Below are 27,370 nucleotides of genomic sequence, written 5' to 3'. Positions count from 1 at the left end.
CTATAACATCGACCATAAATAATTTGACTTTGTCCTGGACCACCAACCCAGAGCACCTCTGCAAATGCCCGAAGGCACCCAGGGTCTCACAACACCCAGTTTGGGAACCACTGTCCTATTAGGTAAAATCTATAGTTTCCTGATCTAGCTGTAAACAATTAGCATATTATGCATTTCAGCACCCCAGATGTTAGATCCTTAGTATACTCCTAGTCACACAGAGGAGAGTGGACATTTTTATTTAGTTATCCACTCAGAATGTCAACATGGTGTTGTTGGCATGGACCTTATGTCGTCATGTAACATGTTGGCTCACAAAAATGTCATAATGGCAGTCTGACTGTTTACATGCACAATATTGACATACTGAACCATCATGACCATGTCAACATTTCTGTGTGCCAACATATTACATTTCGACATAAGGTCCATGTCAAGTTCACATTCTGGTGTTGTCACTCTAAATGCTGACATAACATACTGTACCGTGACACAATTGAATAGAAGACTGCAGCCGACAGGCATAAAGGCACAATTGCCACTGCCAATGGGATTTTGCACTGTGTAGATAATATCAATTATGGTAACTCACAAAGCTGCAATAACCCATCGCAGCAGCAACTCGCTTGTCACTGAATTGGACCTATAAAAGTACAAGAACATCCTAGCTCAGTGCCTGGACAGAGAGACACCTTTGACTTGTGAGCTTAATGATCTGTTTGCATCTATTTTTGCCTGGACACTGGGGGCTCTGGTTCTGGAGCAGAGAAATATTCTGCATTGCTACTGTATATACTGTAAGGAGTTTTTTTCACTTCACAAGATGGTTTCTACAGAGAAATCTATAATTTCTGTTTCAGTAATCAATCTTCCAACAAATTTTGCATGTCCGCTCGCAACATAAGTTGCTCTAGATAAATTTAGGGGTACATAAAAATACTTGTAAGCAATTTAGAGTATTTTTGTAGCCAGTTTTAGAAAACTGCTTAGAAACACCTCCACAAGCAATTAAAAGCCAAAATAAGCTAATAAAACTACTAATTACCTAATTAATCATTATAAGAGTGTCCCAAGGGGTCTGAACCAACTGCCAACATTTTTACCTTAAAGTAGGGATTTTATCCAGCTGTGGGGGCTGTGAGAAAATACTGTTGGGAATGAATGCAGATAAATTTCAAGGTGGATTTTTGAATTTCAAAAACTTGCTCCTGGACACATTACACACACATCAAGTTAATGCGGCTAATTCTATATGCTCCTAAAGCTAAAAAAATCTTGAAATATTTTCATTTGTTATTGGTTAAAAACTGTTTAAGAAAACTTTGTACTGAAGAATACTTTTTCTTTCTCTCCAGTGATAAAAACGTGAAGAAAATTATAATTTCACTCTGACTGGGAATGCAAATAAAACATGAATGTGCACTGTAGATCAAGAAACAGAAAACCATAAAAAGGGTGGTAAAAGCAATGCTTACTTTTCTGAATAATGAATAGTAATAGGAAAAAATAGCAAACACTGGTAAATGAACATAAATGTAGATTATTTATTTTGTAGGTTACTACTCTGATAACCAAATTGTCACTGCACCTTCAACTATAATTATAAACACTAAGAATTATTTTTTGCAGGATTTTGAAATTTGTCAAAATTATTTGACTCATTCAATTGTGAACTTAATTAAATAAAATTTTCCAGAAAACAGTGCTGAGTTTAATGTGAATATTTACCATTATTTACCCTGTTACACCTATAAGAATATGTCACTTGAACACACCAGCTCCTTTGATGAAAATAAGGCCCAAACCAACACTAAATTATAAGGACTTATAATGAAATTAATAATACACATTACTGGGTGATTCTGGATGGTTTGCAAAAACAAACTCCTTCTTTAATGGACAAAACCATGGGGGTTATTCTGGTTCACTGCTTCTGGCAAATTCCTTCTTAGATGGTCAAAACCATGTGCACAACAGGGGGACAGATGTAAAATGTGCAGAGAATTAGATTTGGGTGAGTTATTTTGTTTCTGTGCAGGGTAAATACTGACTGCTTTCAGTATTGACAGTGCAATATAGATCTCACTTTGAAGTAAAACCCCACCCAAATCTAACGCTCTCTGCATAACATCTACCCCACCTGCAGTGCACATGGCTTTGTCCATCTAAAGCCCCATACACACATGGCTTTGTCCATCTAAAGCCCCGTACACACGCTGGAGATATATTGCTCAGCCATATATGCTCAGTTTCTCCTTTTCATCAGCGACCAGAGATGGTCGCTGATGAAAAAGAAACTGCCGGGGGAGCCCAGCAGTGGTAATCAGCTGATCGCAGGAGCTTGTTCCTGCGACCAGCGATCACTACAGGGGTAAAAATGGGAGCGCGCACCCGGCGATATATCGCCGGTTCACACTCCCATCATGGGCAATATGGTCGCTTAGCGACCATATTTCCCGCGATTTTATATAAAATCGCCCCGTGTGTACGCACCTTTAGAAGGAATTTGCCAGAAGGAGTCAACCAGAATAACCCCCCATGTGCACTGCAGGTGGGGCTGATGTAAAATGTGCAGAGAGAGTTACATTTGGTATTTTGTTTCTGTGCATGGTAAATACTGGCTGCTTTAATTTTACACTGCAATTTAGATTTCAGTTTGAACACACCCCACCCACATATAACTCTCTGCACATGTTACATCTGCCCCACCTGCAGTGCACATGGTTTTGTCCATTAAAGAAGGAGTTTGCTTTTGCAAACCAATCAGAATCACCCTATACATGCATGAAAATAAATGTGGATCTCATATTCATAGGTGTACAAATCTCTGCGGCTGCATTGCACTTCACATCCACTTGTGAAAGCAGTCATCACCACTATCAGGGAGTCAGGTGCAGTTAAGGGTATCGTGGTCAGCATTTATGTCTAGAGAAGCAGTTGCACTGAAATCAGCGGCCATAGTGAGACATACATCTGCCATATGCAGGTGCAATGTCCGATGACCAGACTGATGGTGAGTCTTTGTATGCACATAGGCATAATCACAACGCAGCAATGGCTTTACCAGAGCAAAACAGTAGCGGCTGCAAAGAAGGCGCAGCCTTTACTGCACCAGGTACTGACTCAGAATCAGTGGTGGCTCCTGGCTTTAGACTTAAGGGGGGGGGGCTTCAATTTTCTGGGTGCTGCTTGTTTCAAACGGACATTATATATTTGCAGGTTATTAGTTTGATTTGCTCTGTACCAATGTTTGTGTGCATTTACTATAAATACATGATGTACTCATATGCACACAAACACAGGTAGAGAGCAAAATACACACTTTTAATAACTTTTATATTAAGTAAAGTACATTATACTGTTAATAAAGATCTACACACAAATAACAGTTTTAAAATATTATTTACAGTGGCTCAATTTTTAAAATTAAAAAAACTTCCACCTCTCTTGTGCAATGCATTCTTTCCTTTAGCTGCATCACTCTGAGTGACTCACTGAAGTCTGGGCATGCTCACTGCAGAGGAATTGCTTCTGGGCTGCACAAGCAGCAGCCCATAAAAGCACTGTAGCTCTGGTGATGTGCACAGAATGGTTTCCTGATGGAAGCTATTGCTGTCATTACATCATGTTCTGGCAGCCCAAGAGGGAGAGGGGTTCCCAGTCCTGTGTATGATGAGCAGTAGCAGCTTCCAATAGGAAGCTACTACATGCTGAACTCCTCCCTGCAGGAGAGGAGGTTACACATGGAGCCTGGTGAGAAGAGAGACACGAGACACATGGAGCCTGGTGAGAGGAGAGACACAAACAGCCAGCACCAGAGCTGCGGAGGTAGCGCCACACCCCCCACCCCACACACACACACAATCGCACGCACCACCCACGATCGCACGGGGTTCACGCTACCTCCAGAGCTCTATTGCTGGCTGTTTGTGTCTCTGCGGGGAGGAAGCATTGGAGCTTAAGTTTACACAGTCTTTCAACTGAAGGGGCTGCAGTCCTATAGCAGGAGCCGCCACTGCTCAGAATCACCCCTCAGTGCGCATGCGCATGTGCATCATTCCAATACTTGGTGCAAAAAATCCACATACACACACCTCTAAAAAGCCAATTTACTTTACATCTATATGCCCACAAAACGCCCATGATAATATCATCATCATAATCATCGATTTAAAAAAAAATCTCATTCTGTAAATAATAACTATTTAAACCTGATTCACTATTATTTTATTAACAATAGGTTACTATATCTTTCTTGTGCCCAGACAGCAGGACTACTATAACCCAGCAGGCTGGAGGTGGCAGAGTGGAGGATGCCAGGGCAACTGAGTGGTGGGCGGGACCTGGCAGCTCCTGGAAGATTTGCCAGGCAGGCTCCTGTTCAGGAATGCCGTTATGTGACAGCGCCATGCAACTGGTTGAGCCACAAGTGAGATGACACTGTGATGCCAATAATTTAAAATCTCTCATTAATACATGCACTCCAGCACATGTTCTGTAGCTAGTACATGCGGCTTCCAATAATGCAGGATTTGCATACAGTTCTGAATAAGTCCCTTGATTTCAATAGATAAAAGTGCTGACACCTAAGCACCCTAACGATGTTACATGGCTGGGAGAACGTATTCTATTTTCCGTTACCTGCTTTGTTATAAAGCTTGTGTGCACTGTCAATACATATCTGCATAGAGATCCACTCATGCGAGCACCAGGATATGGCAGAAACTACATGGAACCCATGGATTTATCCTGCCAAGCATCAGTGCATGTCCAAGAAGAGACACTTGCACAGCAGTTGTTTTTTTAAATAAATTCCTAGTTATTCATGTCTGTGATCATGCTGTTAGTCAATACAGTCTACTTGTCTTCAAAAATACTTTTTCAAGACTTTAATGCTCGAAATCTAGATACAGTATGTCCCAATCAAGGAAATGGACGGTGAATTTATTGACAGTAATTATCCACACTAGAATGATGGAAGCGCAAACTGGACAGTTAATTCTACCTAATGCCGTGTCCTTATTCACTAACTGAGCAGACGAATGCAGACTGGTCTAATGTAGGGTACACACCAGGACGACCCGCTCACGATGCACATCGTGAGCGGGTTGTCAGTGTCTCGTCCGACCTGCTCACGGTGACGCGGGGGACACGACCCGCTCACGATGTGCACCGCGAGCGGGTCCGATCCGATGGCGACCCGCACCCGGCTGTATGGTCGTCATTCAGATCCTACCTGCAGCAGGTAGGATCTCAATAACGACCGACCGACCCGCGGGACCGCGCATCGGATCGGTATCGGTCCACACCAGGACAGAAAAGGGCCCAATCACCACACAATCTACATCCAATTGGTCGGAATTGGATCTAGATTGAGGGGATCGGGCCCTAGTCGTCCTGGTGTGTACCCAGCATAAGAGTAAACATTAAAAGCACCTTGAGGTTCAATGTGAACCTGCGCTAAAATGTGCAAATGGGTCCTGTGATGTCGGAATCAGGACAGCAGCAGGCTGTAAGTGACTGACAGTCTGCAGTCATTTGGGGGGAAAGGGGAAGCGAAGGTCTCCATTTTTTAAAACAGAGGCATTTTCACAAATGGAGGTGAAGTTTAGGGACAGAGGATGGAGATTTCCTGGTGTCTATGGGATAGACAGCTTGTGTGGCATCATGGGCATTTTATGCCACCCATTGGTGGGGGATAGATGTATTGCTGTGTCCTAGGACACCCATACAGTGTGGTCAGAGTTCAATACTGCTGCTGGAGAATGTTGGCACCTGCAATGTGACTTATCACCAGGTGCAGTTGCTGGAGGGAGACTCTGATGCAAAGTGCCTGAGAGGTAGATTTATTAAGCTCGTTGAAGTGATACAGTGTCTGTTTTTTATCACCGGCCAATCAGTTCCTACCTGTCATTTTTCAAACCAAGCCTGTAACTTCACAGGTAGGAACTGATTGGCCGTGATAAAAACCAGACAGTTTATCACTTCACCAAGTTTAATAAATCTGCCCCTCAGGGAGCTGCTGCCAAGCTGACATTGATAACTACCTTACACTAGGAACCCAGCACAATGGACCCACACACAGCATGGTATAGTGCCTTTTCATCAGGTAAATTGATTGGAGTGATCCATTGGAGTGAGGATTTTGGGCACACTGGGAACGCTCACAGATTCAGTACTGAGTACTATCTCTGGGGCCTGAGAAGACAACAGTAGGGTAAGAAAGGGCAGGGGGATCTAGATGGTTCTATTAGGGGGGTGCTATTTAATAATCACAACTCCTCCTTTTCCTGTCCTCGCACCTCCTCATTATGGTCTAACCCCTCCCCCTTTTTTGGTTGTCACATGGATTATTCTAATATATATGTTTATGTTTTCACTCTGCACATACATATTATGCACAGCTCAAAGGAGGAACAGACCGTAACCTCTTTAGTGCAGGGCAGAATGCATAGAGAATATTTGAAGGATGGACTGTGTTATGGGCAGGGGCGTTCACCCCACCACCCCCTACCCCCACTAGATTTGCCACTGAGAAAGGAACAGTGTGCCACACCTCATGCAGTGTCCAAACCCAAAGAAGAGTTACAATGCATCCAGGTTCACACATTTAAAAACATCTTTATTCATATTATTTTTGTTTTTAATATTTATTTTTACTCATTCAGCACATATTTGACCTATATTATATCTATGCACATATATAGTATATTATTATTGTTTATTTATATGACGCCACAAATGTTCTGCAACAAATTACAGTACAAGACAATTTAGGACAAGTACATGGTAAATATGGATAGTTGCATCAGGGGACAGGACACTGAAGTAATCATCAGGGTGGCAGAGATGTATATATTCTAAGAAAGCAAATGAGGAGAGAGGGCCCTGATAGTGAGAGCTTACATTCTAAAGGGGAGGGGCAGACAGCCAGGGGTTACACAGAGGGGGTAGCAGTGATTAGAATTCAGCTGCTAATTATTAATTATTTTCAGAAATTCTGTCTTTCTAACAACCTGTAGTAATTAGCAAAGCAAAGATTACACCTTGCTTCACTAAAGATCATATATTCATTTATCTTTGAATTACTAGCATACTATAAAGTAAAAAACAAATTTTAGCAATGAAAGTTGATTTATTGGTGTCATATTTTTGGTTTATATACAGTATCCAGGGCTGTAAGTATGGCGGTACGGGGTGGTACGGCGTATCAGTAAAACATACTGTGCTGGTACGCCGTACCGCCATAACAAATGCCCTGCAAAGTGTTTATTGCGCATGCGCGCATATCTAACTGGTGGGGGGCGGGGCCTCTGCCGCCCGCTACAGCTGATTCCTCGCCGCCACACTGGAGCCGAGCAGAAGGGAGGGGAGGGGAGTGCATCGCGCATCTCTCCTTCCCCTCCCTGTGTCACTGTGACTTGGCGCTCAGCCAATAATAGCTCGCGGGCCGGCAGCCAATCAGGAGCCAGCCCGCTAGGTATGATTGGTTGGCGGCCCCGGACACAGTGAAGCCAGGGAAGGAGAGACGCGCGATGCGCTCCCCTGTCCCCGGAAGAAGAAGCAGCGGCGGCGGCGGCAGGGGAGTGGAAGAGGAGACCCGGACACCAGAAGGGTGAGTTACTTGTGCTGCTGCTGGCTTCTGGCACTGTGGGGGCAGATGTGGCGGGCATGTGTGGCATTGTGGGGGCATAACTAGCACAGTGGGGGCATATGTGTGTCATTATGGGGCATATCTGGCACTGGGGGCATAACTAGCACTGTGGGGGCATATGTGTGGCACTGTGGGGGCATTTCTGGCATTGGGGGCATACTTTGCACTCTGGGGGCATATGTGTGGCATTGTGGGGGCATATCTGGCACTGGGGGCATATGTGTGGCATTATAAGGCATATCTGGCACTGGGGGCATAACTAGCACTGAGGGCATATGTGTGGCATTATGGGGCATATCTGGCACTGTGGGGTATATGTGTGGCATTATGGGGCATATCTGGCACTGGGGGCATAACTAGCACTGTGGAGGCATATGTGTGGCACTGTGGTTGCATATCTGGCACTGTGGGGCATATATGTGTGGCACTGGGGCCATACCTAGCACTGTGGGGGGCATATCTGGCACTGGGGGCATAAAGTTTTGTCATGTAGCCACTCCCCCTTGTGGCATATGACCACGCCCATTTTTCACCGCACGCCTTCGGCGCGCAGCACAGTACCACTAAGACATTTTTTCTACTTGCACCACTGACAGTATCTACTAATTCACCTACAGTAAGCGGTAAGGATGCCGTATGTTTTCATCAGTTCATTTTTTATATTTTAACATTTAAGTTGCATAACTAAACTGAGATTAATAGGCCATGGCAGGCATAGGCGTGGGAACATACTTTAATTGTTAAATTTAAAGTCACAGCTTGAACTATACATCTTTATTTGCCTTGTTTTGCTTATCATAAGGTTCATTATAAGATAGAGGGCCATAATTGTTATCTTTTACAATTATTAAGCTTTTAAAAGGTCTCGCCGCGGAGAGGCTAACGCCATCTTCAGATGGCAATGCATGCGCTTTAGCCTTGCTGAGCCCATACCCAAAAGTGAAGAGTAGCATAAGCTATCTCTTCATTTCAAACTCTTCACCATGACGACCCTTGTTGAAGCCTTTGTCCTACCAAGAAACACTAATGGTGGATACACACTGTGCGATTTTGCTTGCGATTCGATCCCTATTGGATTGGATTGAATCGAACACCATGCAAATGCATTTTTTACTATATAGTCTTGCCTGCCACTACATCGGGATCGATTCTGCATGGAATTGATTGATTCAGTTGCTTGATTAAATTTCTATTTGATTTTTTGCATCTTTAAGCAAAATCGAATAGTAAAATTGCATATTTCACCTTGTGTACGCACTATTAGTAAATACCATATTGTTACCCAATTTCTTTCTGTGGTATGTAGTGATAAGGAATGATATTTATCAAGGCAAAATAACAATACTGTTACAGATGCTCGCACATGAAACTGTTTGCTTTTGGAGGTCTATTATTTTATTTATTAACAGCTTCTTATATAGCGCAGCATATTCCGTTGCGCTTTACAAAAGGAGACAGTGATACAACAAACAGGGTATTTACAGACAGTCAAAAGGTAGGAGGGCCCTGCTCGCAAGCGTACAATCTATGATTGCATACTGAAAATATTATACAATTCCGAATATGCGAATATTTCAGGGATAAATGGGTTCACTTTCTCATACCTCGGGCTCTGTCATGGCAAGGTGTGTATGTGTAGGGAAGGTGTTTGTGTGTAGGTGTGTGTATGTGTGCCCGAACAGAGCTCTGTTGGGCGCCATCTACTGGCCACCGGGTGCGCCATAGAGGTGAGAAAAAGCGTTAGGCTTTTGTCATATAGTTTAAGCTGTCTACGGATTATACATTTTGTTGTTGGAATTTATCTTACTTCACTGATATTCTACAAGCTTCCGTGCAAGCTAAGCCGTACAGTAATTCATTTTGTTTTTGATTGATGGTTGAATATAATAATGAAAATGTTTTAGATTTTGATTTACAACTACTGTAGGATTTGAAATCAGGGGACTTGGTATATGACATACATTTCAATGGTAAATGAAAGGTCATTACATTTTTCATTTTCAGAACAAAGGAAACTAGAAAGAAAATATTCTAATTGATCAACTATAATCAAAAAACATATATATAGAAATTGCAAGAATTACTGCATGGCAAACTATACCTTTCCAAGCCAAAAGTACCTACCGTACTAACCTATTCACATAAATAAGTGATGGCGAAAATGAATATGTATTTAAAAAAAAAATCAGTTACATGTTACATTTACAAAGGGGGGGGGGGTTTGTTGTACCTGCGCACCGAAAAGATCCTGTGTTTGGGCTACCTACTGCACTATAACGGTTGACTCGGTCCGTTTTTTTCGTTTACACTATATATTTGGGGTTAGTGCTGCGCTCTGCCCATACCATTAATCTTAAGTGGTTAGTGTCTGTTGCTTAGTTCAAAAATTACCCATACAAATATAAATATAATTGGTAAGACCTATATAGACTAGTATGTTGATATTTTAATCACGTGAAGAGTTACATTGGCGAAAAGTAAATGATGATTTTAATATTCACACATGGGGCGAGTGAGCGATGTGCCTTAAGTCAATGGTTCCCAAACTGGGTGCTGTGGAATGCTGGGGTTCATCGGATTGGTCATCCAGGACCATTGTACATTGATTTTCTAGCCTGTAATGTTATGAACTAACATAAGTCCACCCCGAACAGGGTGTTCGCCAGGCACTCCGACACAACAGTGCGGGCAAGGGGCGGATGCGCCCATGGGAACGCAAAGCATTTTATGGGCATTCCCATTGAAGCACTGGCAGTGGCTTGACTAGGATATTTGTCGCCCCTCCTCCCCCTAGCCCTCCCACCCACCTGCCCAAATAAAGTTAAACATCCCCCTTACCCCACCGCATGCTGCCCCCCGCATTCAGGGTCCTGCAGCGCAGATCTCCTCCTGGCTGCGTCTCCTCCTGCAGTGCTAATGAAAAATGACCATCACAAAATGGCTGCCGCCAGCCATTTTGTGAGGGGCTGTTTTCATTAGCACTGCAGGTCGCAGGAGGAGACCGAGCCAGGAGGAGATCTGCACTGCGGGACCAGGAGGAGATGGAGAGTCCCGGCCACACAGACTCATAGTAACTATAGTTACGCCATTGAGCGCTGGGCGTTTTCATGCTAATCCTCCGATGACGCGGACATTACTGGATGTCAGCTGCCCACCCTGTCCTCACACAAAACACACGCAAAACTAAGGCATCTGAAAGTGTCTTAGTTTTGCATGTACTCACCACATCATTAGATGGTCGGCGACTATCGAATGATGTGGGTGTCACCCCATTGGCTGTGAATGGATGTTTATGCAAAACATCCATTTGCAGCTGTGGAGGTGAATTCGCCCTGCAAAGAGGGGTAGGCAGCAAAGCGAGCAGCGTGCGGGCTTAAAAAAACACGCAGTGCTAGAAGTTTGCAGTGCCACAAATTCGCAGCGTTGCGTGTCAACCAGAATAAGGTCCTAAATGTGCCAAGGAGGGTGCACCAAGTAGATACTGTAGGACATTCTAATTCTTCGGTTTCTTTCATTCCACTGATACTTCCAAAAATTCTTAGCACTCCTTATCTCTAGTTTTCAGTGCTTAACATCAGATGCTGCCCCAATCTTAGCACATGCTGCTCTACACAATGCATCTTATAAGTCTGTGCAGCAAAAAGCTCAGCACTTCTTATCTAGCCTTTCTCAGTGCTCTCTATCACACACTGACCTTTATCGCAGCATATTTTAAGTATGTGTAGAAATGACTGAATGCTATTAAATTGTTTTAAATCTGCGTAAAGTCCTTAATTCCCGTTAATTTGTTCCTCAATGTACAAAGCAATTAGCTCACGCTTTGTCTGCATTTTCTACAGCTAATACATTATTTGACTGCATTGGTCAATGTTAATGCCTCGGGCATACTGTTCTTGACTTGCAGAACTTTCTGTATAGATCCAGTGTCAGTGTCAGATCTGGATATACAGTACCATCCACCCTTGGCATTGCTAAGCACGGCAGTTTATTTCAGTTGATACAGTTGATTTAATGTCATTTTTCTTTGTGACCATGTGACTCACATTTGTACAATATTAGCTGTCACCTTTAAATGTCACAACATTGCTCTGCTTGGAAAGATTTCTCACTGACATACAAAAAGTACATTTTTACAAATATACGTCAGGCTGCTTACCTGTAATTGCCATCAGACTGATTCATTGTACTGTCAGTAATTTACATTGGAAGTGTATTCGCTCTTTTTTGAGTGGTGGTAACAAAGGGCCTTATTCAGACCAGCTCAGTAGGCTGCGTATATTTGCTGCCTAGCGAGCAGGTAAATGCTGCCCTGTCGAATAGCTTCCCTCGCCGCCCGATTCCCCTTGCTACAATGCGATCAGATGTGTACACTTACACATCCGCTTGCATGAGTCTGCGCGGAGGCAAAATCATTCGAAGGTCGCTCACCATAGAATGAGTTTTCCTCCCTTTGCAGATAAAAGTAAGTCTATTCTTATCCTGCACAGACATGAAAATGGCCGAAATGGGGGCGGGTGCTAATGTCATGTGACTTAAGCCACCCACCCAGAGCAGGCAGGGGCATACTTGCGTTGTGACGGGCCTCCCAGTGTTTCTTTGGACACGCCCACCGTTTATTTTGTGGGCATATTCATGAAACTCTGGGCGGGCCCTTCGGAGCGCCCTCTGCCTGTCACTCAGGCAGCGAGCAACCAGGCTCATACTGTATTCATTTATATACTCTGTAATTGGGAGCCATATAAATAAAGGATAACAACACATCCTGAATGTGGCTGTAGAGTTAGCCCGTGTCACTAATGGACGTATTGGTGATGAGTGATGTAGTGGAGCGATTATTTAACTAATGCAGATCAGTTGATTATTGGAGTTCTAAGAAACCCTATGGCCATTCAAAATGGCCACTGAAACTGAAGAGTCATTGGGGTTTATTTACTAAGATACAGTAGGTGTTCTATTGAAAAAGGGATGTTGCCCACAACAATCAATTACAGTAGAATCTAATTCTTATTTATTTACTACCTTATTTACCTTATTTACTAAGATGGGAGTTCTATTTCACATGGGATGTTGCTATGGGCAACCAATCAGATATTATTTTTATCTTCTAGTAGGTGCTAAATAAATATGAAGTAGTTTCTGATTTGTTGCCCATAGCAACATCCCATGTGAAATAGAACGCCCGTCTTAGTAAGGTACCCCCATTGTATCTGCATAAGAGAATTACAATCGTAGTATATGAAATGCTCCCAAAACTGTTGGGACGCCCCTACATTTTAGCTGCGTTACCATGCACAAATGCTCTCTTTCATTCACAGCCAAATCCTCTCTGCAAGCACCTCTGGTAATGTAACCTGACCCCATATGCAATGCGACTCATATGCATGCAAAGGCCACCAATAATCACTCAACTGCAGAAATGTTGAGACCATCTCTGTATCAGGCCCAGAGTCGAAGGTGCAATTTCAGCTGTGTGCAGGGAGAAATGTATTGTGCTTTCCAGGGCAGTGCCTTAGCACCTGCACCGAAGATGGTCCTTCTGATGTTGCAGGTGTGACGGTTTCAGTGGTTGCATACACAGATGTTCCACCACTCACATAATACAGGACATGATACTGGGAAACAGCATCTGCCTTAGGGCTGGTGCAAGTATTAATGGTGCAAATGATTGTGGCATCTAAAGACTCATACTTCAGAAGTGCTACATCTACAGATACTAACTGTGTGTCTCAGTTCTGTAGCATTCCTGTACACTAGGGAGAACCTTTCTCTCAGCATTTGCCTAAAGTTGCAGATAGGCACCCAACAATAGATGCTGCTGCGGGAGCTTCTGCACCCACCTCAGAATCAGACCCAGTATGAACAACAATCACTTCTAATTTAGTGTTTATGGTTAATTTGCTATTTATATGCTGCAATACTTGTTTCCTTCAACCCTTTGAATAAAACAAAAATTGCCCTGTGTGTGATGTGTTAGAATATAGAATGAAAGAAGATGACATCATCATCATCTCATGAGCGTCAGGCTGCAGAGGCAGGTGCAGCGGCGGGGCGGAACGGACTGGGAGAGGATGGAGGCTTTTTCAGACACCCGGATTCCGGGTTCGAGAATCCCGGAATCCGGGAGACTGGAAAAGCCTCCTGGAGGGTTGCCACCCAAAATGGGAAAATCCTGAAAATCCGGAGAGGTGGCAACCCTAGGCACAGAGCTGAAGGGAGCCCATATTTACTGCATAAGTTGGTACATAGGGGCTATTACAAACTTTTGCTCTGGGGCCTACGAATATCTATTTTTTCAACCTTGATTATTATATTACTATGTTACTATGTTACTTCCACCCCTGCCATTCCCCATAAGCAGTATGATGCCCTTGTGTGCTAGGCAAACAAATAATAAAAGTATAAGGTGAATTGCAGAGGTGCATTTAATGATGCTAAATCATTCACCTTACATTTTATCTGAAAATACTGTAAGTGTTCATTATTGCCTTATGCAAGAGAGAATACATTCTCACCACAGGGAAACAACTAGGTTATGGCCTTGGAAGAGGAGGGGGCTAGACCAAGGAAAAGATTCCCTGTCTCAGGAGCAAGACCTCTTTTATTAATTACATGGTAAGGTTTATTGTCTCAACATTTATTAAGGCTACAAAAAGAAACATTTCTGAAAGACTGTACTGGTAAAAATACCTTACTACTATCACTATACATACGTTCTTATACCAACTTCCATCTCCCCACCTCTGTGCACACAGGCCCACATACTCCTGGCCTTGTGTTCTGTTCTGTTCCATACAGAAGCATCAAGCTGTTTTTGCCTTTTTTACTATTAAGACAGCAAGTGAAGCAGACAGATTTTGGACCTTATTGTGAATTTTGGCTCAATCCGTTTGGTATAGTGTGTATTTTGGCTCAATCCATGTGGCAAAAATTTTTCCTTAATATGTGTGGCATAACGTGAATTTAAACTCAATCCGTGTGCCATAGTGTGAATTTCGCTCAGTCGGTGTGAATTTCATTCCATGTGGCATAATGTGTAAGAGGCAAGTAAAGTATAAGGGGGTTACTATTGTGTTGCATGATTTGTATAAGGGGTATATGGTGTGGCAAACTTAGGTAACCACATAAAAGGTGCTGAAGTATTGTCTACCAAGTTTTGGCTTTTTTTATGACTGGAATGCCGCCTCTCCCCGCAAGTATCTTAGGACACTGGCGTCCTGCGGGTGCACCTTCTGGAGGGCACCCGACAATATATCTTCCTGCATCCATATTATATGCCATTGCACTCTGGCTGGAGGGAGTGTGCATATATATAATTTGATGCTCTCAGTGCTGGCGATACATGGTCGGCATTGAAGCCCAAAGTCTGCAGCCGCCGTTGGAAGGTAAGTATATTCTATTTTCCCTCTTTTTTTTGTGCCAGGCCTTGCATATGCCAACCTCTTTGCCATTTTCCACCCTATACTAAACCCTTTGCATTTTTCCTATGCCAGCACCCTGCCTTTTCCAGCACACACACACACACACACACACACACATTTTATTTATTTTTATATATATGTATATATATATAATTAGTTGAAAGTATGTACATAAATAGAGACACACCCATGAGCAGACCACCCAACCTGGTGACCAACAATGGTCACGCCCCCCGACATTATTAGGTGCTGGCCACAACCCCTATTATTGCGCATAATAGGCCCTTGATAATTTTTATCTCAGGTTCCTTTAGACCTTAATCTGGCACTGCTTGCGTTCATAGACATGTGACACCTCTCTGGTGTCTCTAATCTACAAGTGCCTTGTGTGGAAAGCAGGCGGGCATCTGACATCTGCTGACGTCAGCTGCCTCCCCCGCACACAGGCACTGGAGGAATACACACAGAATTCTAACTCTCTGGTTTATGATTTCCGACTTTTCGATCATACTGTATTTACGCTATACCAAGTCCATTGGATTTTTTATTCAACTTCAAAATTTGAAGGGACCTACTTAACAGCTGAAAATCCAAAACTAATTATATGACTTAGAATCCATACCCCTGATGAAGTCATTATGACGAAACGCATTAGGTTTTTAGTTCTTATCAATCAAGAACTGACTACATAATGGATTGCTGTGACTCTTCATTGTTTTAAATTATGTTTTAATAAATATATTATTCTACTACAAAATTGTGTAAAATTGTTCCACTAAATAATTGTACTCACTATATTGGTGGTGGTACACATAGAGCACACTCGATTCTTTACACACACACAACACACACACAGGCACACACACACATATATATCGCAGTTTGGAGTGTTTCTATATATATATATATGTGTGTGTGTTGTGTGTGTATATGTATAATTAAATGATGTTTGTGTGTGTGTGTGTGTGTGGATGTTCCACAGTAACTATCGAATGCTTTAACTAATTGTCTTTAAACTTTGCACACTACCGGATCATCTTAAGGGACAATCTAAGTTCGAAGATGGGTTTAATCGCCGACCCCTTAAGCTGTCTGTTTTTGTATGCATTGTGATGTCTTTGAAAAGCTTATGACTTTTTTTTAAAGCGCCACCAGGCCCTGTTAAAATAGGGGCGTGGTCAATGGGAGGGGCATGTCCAATGAGAGGGGGCATGGTCACATCCCCTTTTGCAGGGGATGCAGGCTGTGTGGCGGCGTATGGGCTGCTGCTGCAGCTGCCTCTCAGCACTAAGCAGCATGTGCTGAGCTGGAGAGAGAGCCTCAGCTCTCTACTCCCACTGCCCGGTCTCTGCAGCGGGGGAGGGGGGGCACGGCACTGGGACCCTCCATCAGACTCGGGTATCGATGGCACTGAATACAACACAATAAACAGACTCCTTTAAGTGGACCCTTAGCCCATTGAGTGGTGGGTTTTCCTGGGGCAGGAGAAACCTAGCAGGGCAATTATTTCATGCCCCAGAAAAACTCACCACAGAAGGGGCAGCCACTTTGAGAAGTTTTGGGGCCGCTTGGGAGCGCTCGGGTTTTCAGGTGCTCAGCTGTTTATCTCTTCAGGCATTCCTATGTTTGGACGCTCGAACACACGATTGGCCGAGCGTGGCTGAACCTCCCCGAGCAGCTCTGATCCACCCCTAGCAACAATGGGGAGGATCAACAATGGTGGTGGTTACGGGGGATAGGCAAAGTGGGGGAGGATCAGCAACAGGGAAATATCCATAACAGAGCGTCTCCATAATGAACAAATGTTTGCTTGACATCATGCTGCTCATTATCGAGTTCTCCACTAAAGAGATGAATACAGCGAAAGAAAAAATAGAGGCTTTTGAACTTATTCACAAACCCAAACTGACCAGTGAACCTGAGAAGAATTGGTATGAAATACTTAACTCACAACTACAACAGTATAAGCCAAATTTAATCAGGTTCAAAAAAGATTGAAAAACTAAGGTGAACCTTGACTATCACACCAACTCTGTTTATAAATGGACTGATATGAAACAAAATGGTGGACACCGCAAACCTTTCTTTAGAAGGAATAGAGGCTGCCACAATCTGAATAATGGTTCTTCAACTGAATTTAATTATTCGAATAGTGATAATCATGGCTGCTAGGAATGAATCTATAACATGACAATACCCTTTAGGGGTTTCCACATGTGCCAAACTGGCAGGAGGCAATGCAAGTTCGTGCGCTATGGCAGCCAAACTGCACGGAAAAGGTTGCACCAAAAAAACCTCCTCGGACCTAGTGGTAAATCTGTCGTCATACACTCTATCGGCTGTTGAAGAGAAACTTCTCGACCAAAGGACTATCGTTCGTTCCGACAATACAATTTAATGAAAATACCTGGACCATTGAGCAACATCGTCTACTAAGACAATTCAAACTTAAAGAATATTTTTCCATAACACCAAAATGTGAATACTGCCCAGGTTGAGACTCCCCTACAATTGAAGAAGTTGTTACCATGGTCTAATTTCGAACCACTGAGTTTTAACCCATCAATTAAAACCTTTATGAGACTTTTTGACACAGAAGTTTCTAAGATTCCAAATTGGACACCTCATACCTATCAAAATCTGACCCAAGCTGAACACACAGCCTTTAATTCTTTGTCTAATAATCAGACTCTAGTTGTTCATACTGCCGACAAAAGTGGTGCCCTGGTGATCCAAGTCCTTAGTAAATACAATTTACAAGTGCTAAAACATCTTAACAATGTATCGACTTATCGTAAATTGGAGCAGAACCCTACACCACAGTTCAAGCAGGAGCTTACTGAAATTCTGCAAGACGCTGTCGACAGAAAGATAATTTCCTCATAAATAAAAGATGCGCTATTACCCACAGCACCGGTGGTGCCAGTGTTTTATTGTATTCCCAAAATACACAAGTCACTGGAGGACCCGCCTGACCATCCTTTTGTGTTGACCAGGGGGTCGTTGTTCCAACCGACTTGTGTATTTATGGACAGTTTCCTACAACCGTATATATATATATATATATATATATATATGTCAACATCAAAGATTTTTACTAGACACCACTTCCCTTCTTAAAAAGCTTGAAGATTTTTCAACTTTGGATGCTGACCCATGGCTGCTTACCATCTATGTCTGTAGCCTTTACACCATAATTGTGCATGACATGTGACTTTTATCCTTTAGACACTTTTTGTCCCGCTTAGAAGATTACTCAGGTCCCAACATAGATTTTATCATTGAATTACTATTTATGATTAAGACCAAGAATTATTTTTGTATAACAATGATTTTTAATTGCAGCAGGTTGGTTGTGCTATGGGGGCAGCGGTCTCCCCCTCATATGCAAATATTTTTATGATTGATGTTAAAGAATCACTTTTCTTTTCAGATGGTAGTATTTAAGAACGGATTTTGTTTTATTCACGCTATATAGACGATCTTTTGTTGTTTTGTAAAGGGCCCATTGTAGATCACACTGCACTTCTTGAAAAACATCATCTGAGATCCAACTTGGTAAAACTAACTTTTGAGTTTAGGACACTATCCATTTCTTGGATGTATCCATTTCCATTAAAAAATGGCAGGTTATCAACCAGTTTATTTAAAAAGCCCACTGACCGGAATAATGTGCTACATTATTCTAGTAGCCACCCTAAACAGTTGATTTGTGGGTTGTCATACTCACAATTGCTGAGGGTCCGTAGAGGAAACTCTGATGATGAGACAGCGTCTATCCAGTTGGATGATATGATCAATAATTTATTGATCGTGGGTATGACTATGAGGAACTTCATGCTATTAAAATAAAGTTGTTGGCACTTTACAGACAATCATTGCTGACCCCCACATCTGATACAACTGTTGACCCATTTATTCTATGGGTTAATATCTATAATTCCTGCAGTCCCTATATAATACTCCATTATCTGTCTATTTGTCTTGTTTGATGTGGTTGAGTATCCATATCATATAATTGGACAGCCAAAACTTTTATTTATAGCGCACAGCCATATTCTTGTTTGGTGTTTCAGACCGATCGCTGAGGTGCAAATTCACCCATGGTCCTGATGGTTGGGCTTTGTGCATGCACAAATATGTGCATGTGCAGCCCCCGGAGCAAACACCTCTAGCAAGCTTAAAACTCGCTGAAGAATTTTCTCATTGATGGGCAGGCAGGGGTCATTGATGGGCATACCCCTGCGAACGCAGGTGTGTGGATGCTTGCTTGGAGCAGGTGGTTGACATCACATGACGTCAGCGCCCGCCCCATATCGGCCACTAGTATAACTTACTTACTTTTATCCGCAAATGGAGGAAAAATCATTTGATGATGAGTGACCATCGCATGATGTTTCCTCCGAGCAGCCGCATGCGAGTGGATGTGTAAGCAATGTCAAATAAAATCAGGCACAACATGTTTAAGCTCCCTCTGACCACTTTGCAGGTCATCTCATAAAGAGACTTGGAGATCGGCTGTTCATCTAACAGCAATGGGCTACCTTTACCAACCAACCCTCCGCTGTCCGCCTGCCACTCCACTCCTGCCAGCAGCCACCAGGCGGTGAATACAGACATTTATGTCTCTGTACTTATTTAGACACATCTAGTGTCATATGCTATATCCTACAATTACTTGCATACTGTTCATCTGGGATTTTAAATCTATATACAAAGGAGGACACTAATGGCTTCTTAAACAATAAGAGGTTGGGCACACAGCCTAAAGCGCACAATTTATTTGGAATAATTCACAAGCTAAATATTCCATCTTCTGGGTATCTGGACTATCCGTCAGAGCACTGCCTATTTTTTTTTAAAATATATACATATTTTTTACTTATTATTATTATTTTATTTTTTGTCCTTTACACCTTGCTGTATAAGTATATATCAAGTGTTTATTATACAGCATATGTACATTTGTTTTTTTGCTTAATTTTTAGCATTTATTATTATGTGTATTAGAACAAAATGAACTAAACTCATTTACCTTTGAGCGCTCTTTGTCAGCTATCTGACTTGTATTTATTTTCTGAATGTGTGAGCTTACACATCCACTCGCATGCTATTGTGGAAATTTGCTCGGCGGGGGGTGCATGCATTTGGCGGGGCGGTGTTTACCTGCACGCTAGGCAGCGAATATATGCTGCCTAGCAAACAGGACTGAATCAGGCTCACAATGTGGACGGGGCTTTAGAAGGCACTTCCAATTTGCAAATGATAAACCTCATGGATTTATCAGCATAACTCCTAGCCAGAAAATGCAAACTGCAATGGGCAGAGGCACAGCAAAGCTAGAGGAAGCAACAGCATGCCCACTAACATGAGCACTGCACTTATTCAGTACAAAGCACTGGTGAAGTTCAACATAAAAAGATCCCACCACCAATCCACCTGTAGTAAATGCTGTCATCCATGAGACAGGGAAAACCTGTCACTAGTTGGCTTGTAAAGGAGCCCATGGCCTCAGTAGAATTTTCACTGTGATGATAAATATTAGGATCCGACCAGCTATACAGTAGGTACTGTATAGGAATCAAACCAAATAACACACCACTTATGCAGATAGCGGGTTATTCTGGTTCACTCCTTCTGGCAAATTCCTTCTTAGATGGACAAAACCATGCAGGTGGGGCAGATGTAACCTGTGCAGGGAGATTTAGATTTGGGTGAGTTATTTTGTTTCTGTGCAGGGAAAATACTGACTGCTTTATTTTTACACTGCAATAGAGATCTCACTTTGAAGTAAAACCGGACCCAAATCTAATTCTCTCTGCACAAGTAACATCTGCCCCACCTACAGTGCACATGGTTTTGGCCATCTAAGAAGGAATATGCCAGAAAGAGTGAACCAGAATAATCCCCATAATTTTGGACCTGATTGAGGTTTGGTCGATAGGAGCAAAAAGCATGTAATATTCCGATGTTTGGAAGATTAAGACATAAGAGTCAGACTGCGCATGGGTGCACAAGATGTGTGGCAATTACTTTTGTAAATGATCAAGCAAAGTTTATTAATGAGAAGGCATACTGGATAATTGTACGTATTCAAAGAAATTAAATATTCAACAATTCCTCAAATGCATATAATTAGAGTCCTTTAAATTGAGGGATAAGAATTTTTGTATAAAATGTCCTGTTTTAAAAAGAGGAAGCAATTGTTCCTTGTGAATAAGTATGGAAAATATTCACTCTGAAGCTGATATCCTGGTCCGCTGGGCATCCGCAGTCTGGCAGGATGATAAAAGATGATAACGTTTGAGTAAGTGGAAAGGTGAGCTCACCTTGGTTTTAAATGTCCATGTTGTCTTAATATTGTGCCTCGGCCTGTGGGTTGATCTGTGGTATAGGATGATAGGTGACAATTTGCCGCATACAGAGACCTGTACTCTGTGATGCTGGATCTCGAGCACCGGGGAGTTCCTGTCTTCTCAGAGATTACCGCTGGCCTCAGATGCGGACGGATGGCAAACGGGTCCTGAGGATCCCGGTGGACAGTTCACCGTCTGCAGGGATGGTGTGATGGGCTTTACTGCCAGTGTTAGTGCTCTCAAGTCTGTGAGCGGATAGGCAGCATGTCAGCTCATATAGAGCACAGGCCAGTGGCGTAGCTTTGTTTGGGGCGCCCCCCCGCCGTTAATGGGGGGGCGCCCCGTCCGCCCGTGCCCCCCCGTGCCTCCTCCCCCAATTGCCGCATGCTTACCTGTCCGCGCGTCCCGGCTCCCCTCCTGGCTTCAATTAATTCTATGCAGACGGACCACGATAAAATGGCCGCCCCCATACCGCAGACAGTTTCAGAGAACAGTGTGCTTTATGGGGAGGCCATTTTATCGTGGTCCGTCTCCATAGCATTGACTGAAGCCAGGAGGGGAGCTGGGACGCGCGGACAGGTAAGCCTGCGGGGGATGCGGGGTAGGGGGATTACTATAGCACCGCAGCCCCCCCGGCGCCCCCATATGCACAGCGCCCCCCCGCGACCGCGGGGGCTGCGGTGCTATAGTTACGCCACTGGCACAGGCGATCTCTGACCGTGTGTGGCCGGCAGCTAGGCGGGCAGGTTGAAGGTGGTGTTGCCGTAACTTTACATGTTCATTTACAAAAGTAATTGCCACACATTTTGTGCCCCAATGCGCAGTCTTGGGGAAAATTTAATAGGAAGAGAGATTCAGAAAGTGAGAGATTTGGTAAGAAATCTCCAGTTTTTTTAAAGCGGCAATCATTTACACTGCAAAATCAATCTGGTGTTGCAGTGTTAATGATTGCCGCTTTCAAAAAACTGGAGAATTCCTCCCAAATCTCTCACTTTCTGAATCTCTCACCCTATTACATTTTCCCCTTTTGTCTTAATCTTTCATTCTTCCAATATAGGGAATCTTATACAGAGGATTCCATAGACCGCTGCAGTGGGCTGAAGATTTATGGACTTTATATTAAACCTATTTTTCAGCTCACAGTTTATGATATTATTACCTGACTATATTTAAGCAATTTATATGCTGTATATTCTGATGTTTGGTGCATTGCATATGTGCAGGGTCTGTACTGCATATATGCATTATGGGTCCTTCGTCACTGCTCGTATAGTGGTTATGGATGACAGGTGGTTGACAGTCTGCAACCATATAGGAGTCACAATGGTTTCTGTTACAAAAAACCTCAGGGTTACTCAGGGCCGATGTTTAGCAGGTGATCCAAAGCTACATCTTTGAATGCAGGACAGGATTAACAGAGTCAGCCATAGGAGTAGGCAAGCTACAGTAGGCAACTACCTAGGGGTTTCTACCTGGTGGCAGTCCTTCTGTCTCTCTGCAACCACGGTGCCTCCCAGCCTCCCACACCATCCCAGAAAGGGCGGTGACGGATTGACAGACCTTGCAGGGTCGGACATACAAAAGTACATTTTAGAGAAAATGCATATATTAAAGCAGAGTTCTTATGTCAATCTTATGGTGTGTACACACGGTAGATGTGCCTTAAGATCCTATCCACGATCCGATCAGATAGGATTGTGGATAGGATCTTAAGGCACATCCGATTTGCATCCTATCTTGACTATATAGTGCAGATCTGCACTATATAGACAAGGCAGCCAAGACTTTCTGGCTTCCGATACGTGAACGTGCATCGGGATCGGATCGGGATCGCAAGGGTTAAAACCCTTGCGATCTGCATCCGATTCCAATCCGATGTTGACTATATCGTCAACATCGAAAAGGAAATCGGACCGTGTGTACACAGCATTAAAGTGATATGAACTTTTGTTTGTACCTCAGCCAAAACCTTGTTTTGGATTTTATAAATGATAACATTTTATTGTTTGTTTTTGTTTTATGTCTGCCTTTCGGTATGTTTGCACCTCTGTCATTTTATTCAAATCTCTGAACATATATGCAGTTTTTCCTACATAAAGTTATACTTATTATTTTATAAAAATGTCAAAAAAACAAAAAGCATAAATAAGTTGTTATATTTCCAAATAAGTGTTTCCACTTATTTCTGTTCTGTCATCAATTCAAATGGAATCTGCAAATGTCAAGAGTACTCTGTTTTCAATTTGTCTTGCTGATAGCAGAAATTGTTCCCATGATGGCAAAAAAACATTGTTTTCAAATGACAAAGAAAAACTAATTTGCCCAGTGTCTGGCTTTGATTCCTTAATCTGCATGTCAGAAAGTCGCAGTATTCACAGAATGTCATTCACATGAAGGTAATAAGTGCTGTCACCAGCATTTTAGTGACTTAAATGTTGGCTTACATAGGCTTACACACTGCTGAAACATATAGAACATCTTATATTCTGGATTGTGACAGCATTTCCATCTATTTGTCAGTTAAGACCATCTTGGATTCTTTTTGTTGCTAGATAAATATGTATGAATTCAAGTAGCCTTGATCTAGCCAGAATGTAATTCTAACTGTATGGGGCTTGGGATCAAGTGAAAGTAAAGCTAGGTACACATACATACGATTGTATGGAGGTTATTCTGGTCCACATGCAATGCTGCAAATTTCTCAGCGTTGCATGTGTATTAAATGCCACTTGCACAGCCTCATGCACTGCCCCCTTCTCGCTTGCCCAGTTACCCGCACGGCTACGAATGGATGATTTGCATAAACTTCCATTTGCAGCCTTGGGTGCAGGGGCCAAATCATCCAATGGTGGCCGATCATCAAATGATTTGGAAGGTGCACGCAAAACTCATATACTCTCTGGTGTCTTAGCTTTGCGTGCTAACTGTACGGGAAGAGGGCGGGAAGATGACATCTGGCCGTGTCACTACCTAATTTCCATGTGAAAGCCCAGTGTTTTCATGGGAACACTCATGAAATGCTGGACGTTCCCATGGGCACAGCCCGTCGCTGCCGCCGTCCCACACCCCCCCATCCGCACTGGTGGGTGTGAACGGGAACAACGTACTAGCAGTTTGCCATGCCCACTCGCACCCAGTGCATGCACATGCTCAGTAATGCACATGTGCAGAAGAAAAACATCGCTCCCCCATGTGAACACGCGGGGGAGCGCATGAATCATAGACACAAAAATTGAAAATAATGACAGCGCCCCGACCACTGCAGCCTAGGGATACACCTTGAGATTCCCAAATCTCAACACATATAAAATACAAAAAAATGGTGTTCCAAAATGGCGCTGTAGTCTCCTCTTTAAGGATGTGTGATTTTTAATCACCAAAGGGATGGAATCAAATCTCCCTCCTTCCGTCCAGTCGCTCTTAAAGACAACCACAACTGACCTGGGTAAAATTCCCTATGTGCCCGTAATGGTTTCTTTAAGTTTCCACGACCTCTGCATGCATAAATGACGATGCCAAATCGGTAGGATCACCAGGACCCCATGAAAAGTGAACTCACCAGAATCAGGTGCCCTATATGCATGGAAAGGTTTCTTTTGCCTCCGAATTCCCACAAGTAGACAGCTTACTCCACGGAATTCTTGCAGTATCCAAAGAATTTATTTCCAACAACAATAAAAAGACATAAAATGGATAAAAAGTGGGAAGGAAATCCCAAGGTGTGTGGCGGTCTGGGTTACCTTCCTATCCGGATAGAAGGCCGCCCAGTTGCTGAAGATGGTAACCAGCACCTACCACAAACCTCTAGGGTATTTCTCTTTCTCCTCCAACCACCAACGCGTTTCGGGCTGTGTGAATAAGCCCTTTTTCAAGGTGTGGAGGGTACTACCACATGCAGGGTTTATATACTCTATCCCAAACACCCATGTATTGGGTTTTCCCAAAAACATGGAAAACAAAAGTATACAATGTATCTTTAACAATCCTAAAAAACACATATAAAATATACAAAAATCCATTGCAAATCCATTTAAAATATGAAGCAGCAAAATCGGGAAGACACAAGCAAAATATATATATTATGACAGTGCAGACAAGCATATAATCCAGGATAAGTCCATTCATGTTTTTACCCATGGTAGATGCGAACAGCTGTTGCATTACAACTAAGTAATGAAAGTTCGCGCTGTTTTCCGTGTTTCCTGGAGTTTGACACGCATAGCGCGTCATCCCGCGTCACTTCCGGTGACGTTGGAACGCACCGGACTTCCTGGTGTACGTCCAGCGCGTTCTGAGTGCTTGCGCTGTCATACTTTCATCAAACTTTATTTGGTTTGTCTGCTTGATCTAGATGGAACGCAGACCACTTCCGGAAACGGAACCTTGCGTTTCACAAGTGTATATTGTCAGGATTTGCTTGTTCGTTTTCTCCCATATCTGGTTGTGCAACTGAATCTCTTCCCATATTTCCAAAACGTACAACACAGAATAGAAAAAATATATTAGTGTCTGACACACAAAATATTCAATAAAAGTAGATTAAAATGGATACAATATACAGTAATGGAGAATTTAACATAGATCACATTTTAAAATAGATGATAAAAAGGACGTAATAGAAGTGGGGGTGACAGAGGGCTATAAGAAACATTTTAATTCAAAACCCACATTTAAACCAGACGGCTCAATCGTATTAAGAGAGTAGATAGTTCTCATCTCTTCTTGTGATAATTTCTTATCTCTATCGTTAACTCTCCAATGTTCAGAGACGAGCTTAATCCCACAAAAATTCACAATATGCTTAGTGTCCCCACCATGCATTTTTTTTAAATGTAAAGAAACATTATGGGACTCAACACCCTTGGTAATGTTCCGACAGTGTTCGGCTAGTCTAATTTTCAAATGTCGGGTGGTTTTCCCGATATAAACCTTTTTGCATGAACATTCTAGCAAGTAAATACAAAATTTGGTGTTACAGGTGATAAAATCAACAATATCGAGCATTTTGTTAGTATGTGGAGCCCGATATTGTTGAACCACCTTAGTAGACCCCTTGCATATGCGGCACATAGTGCAGGAGCCACACCGAAAAAAGCCTTTGGTTCTAATGTGACCTAATGGACTAGGGGTGTTTATTGGGTACTTATGTATTATCTGGGCTCCCATGTTAAATGCACCCCATTTTTTCATACCCCTACTATCCAACTACGCATGGAGTTGATTTTATATAGTGTGGCGAGCGCAGCGAGCCACCGTGCCCGAAGCGTGGCGAGCGCTGCGAGCCCCGCGAGGGGACGCGGTCTCATAAGAAAAACGGGAGCCCAGATATTACATAAGTACCGTTTATTGCACTCTTAACCAATTTGCTTTTAAGGTTTTGTGCCTTACGATAAATGAAAGTGGGTTTATCTCTGACATACTTATTGAGAACGGGGTCGTTTCTCAAAATCCCCCAATGTCTCTTAAAAATTTGTTCGATCTGTTTGGATTGGCTTGTAAACTTAGTGATGAAACAAACCCCAAGATCGTTTGATTTCTTGAGAGGGATATGCGCTTCTAAATCTGATCTATGTAGGATGGCTTCGGTCCCTTTACTCATGGCTTCCTCTATCAACATGGGATCATAGCCTTTCTGTTCGAATTGTTGGCTGAGTTTTTTAGCATGTTGATGGTATATGTCTAAATCGGTGCAGTTCCTGCTAATACGGTTGAATTGCCTGCTAGGAATGCTACGTAACCAATTAGCATGATGGTTACTGCGGAAGTCAATGTATGAGTTGCTGTCTGTGGGTTTTTTGAAGTTCCTTGTTTTTAAACATCCATCATCGATATAAATCAAAAGATCCAAAAAGCTTAATTGGTTTTGACTGATTTGAAATGTCAACTGTATATTAAGCTGGTTGGCATTGAGTTCATCACAGAAGGTGGCAAGAGATATGTGA

This window comes from Crinia signifera, chromosome 3 (genome assembly GCF_055691185.1).
Source record: "Crinia signifera chromosome 3, ASM5569118v1, whole genome shotgun sequence".
NCBI classification, from domain to species: Eukaryota; Metazoa; Chordata; class Amphibia; order Anura; family Myobatrachidae; genus Crinia; species Crinia signifera.
Note: the sequence above shows the minus strand (reverse complement) of the source record.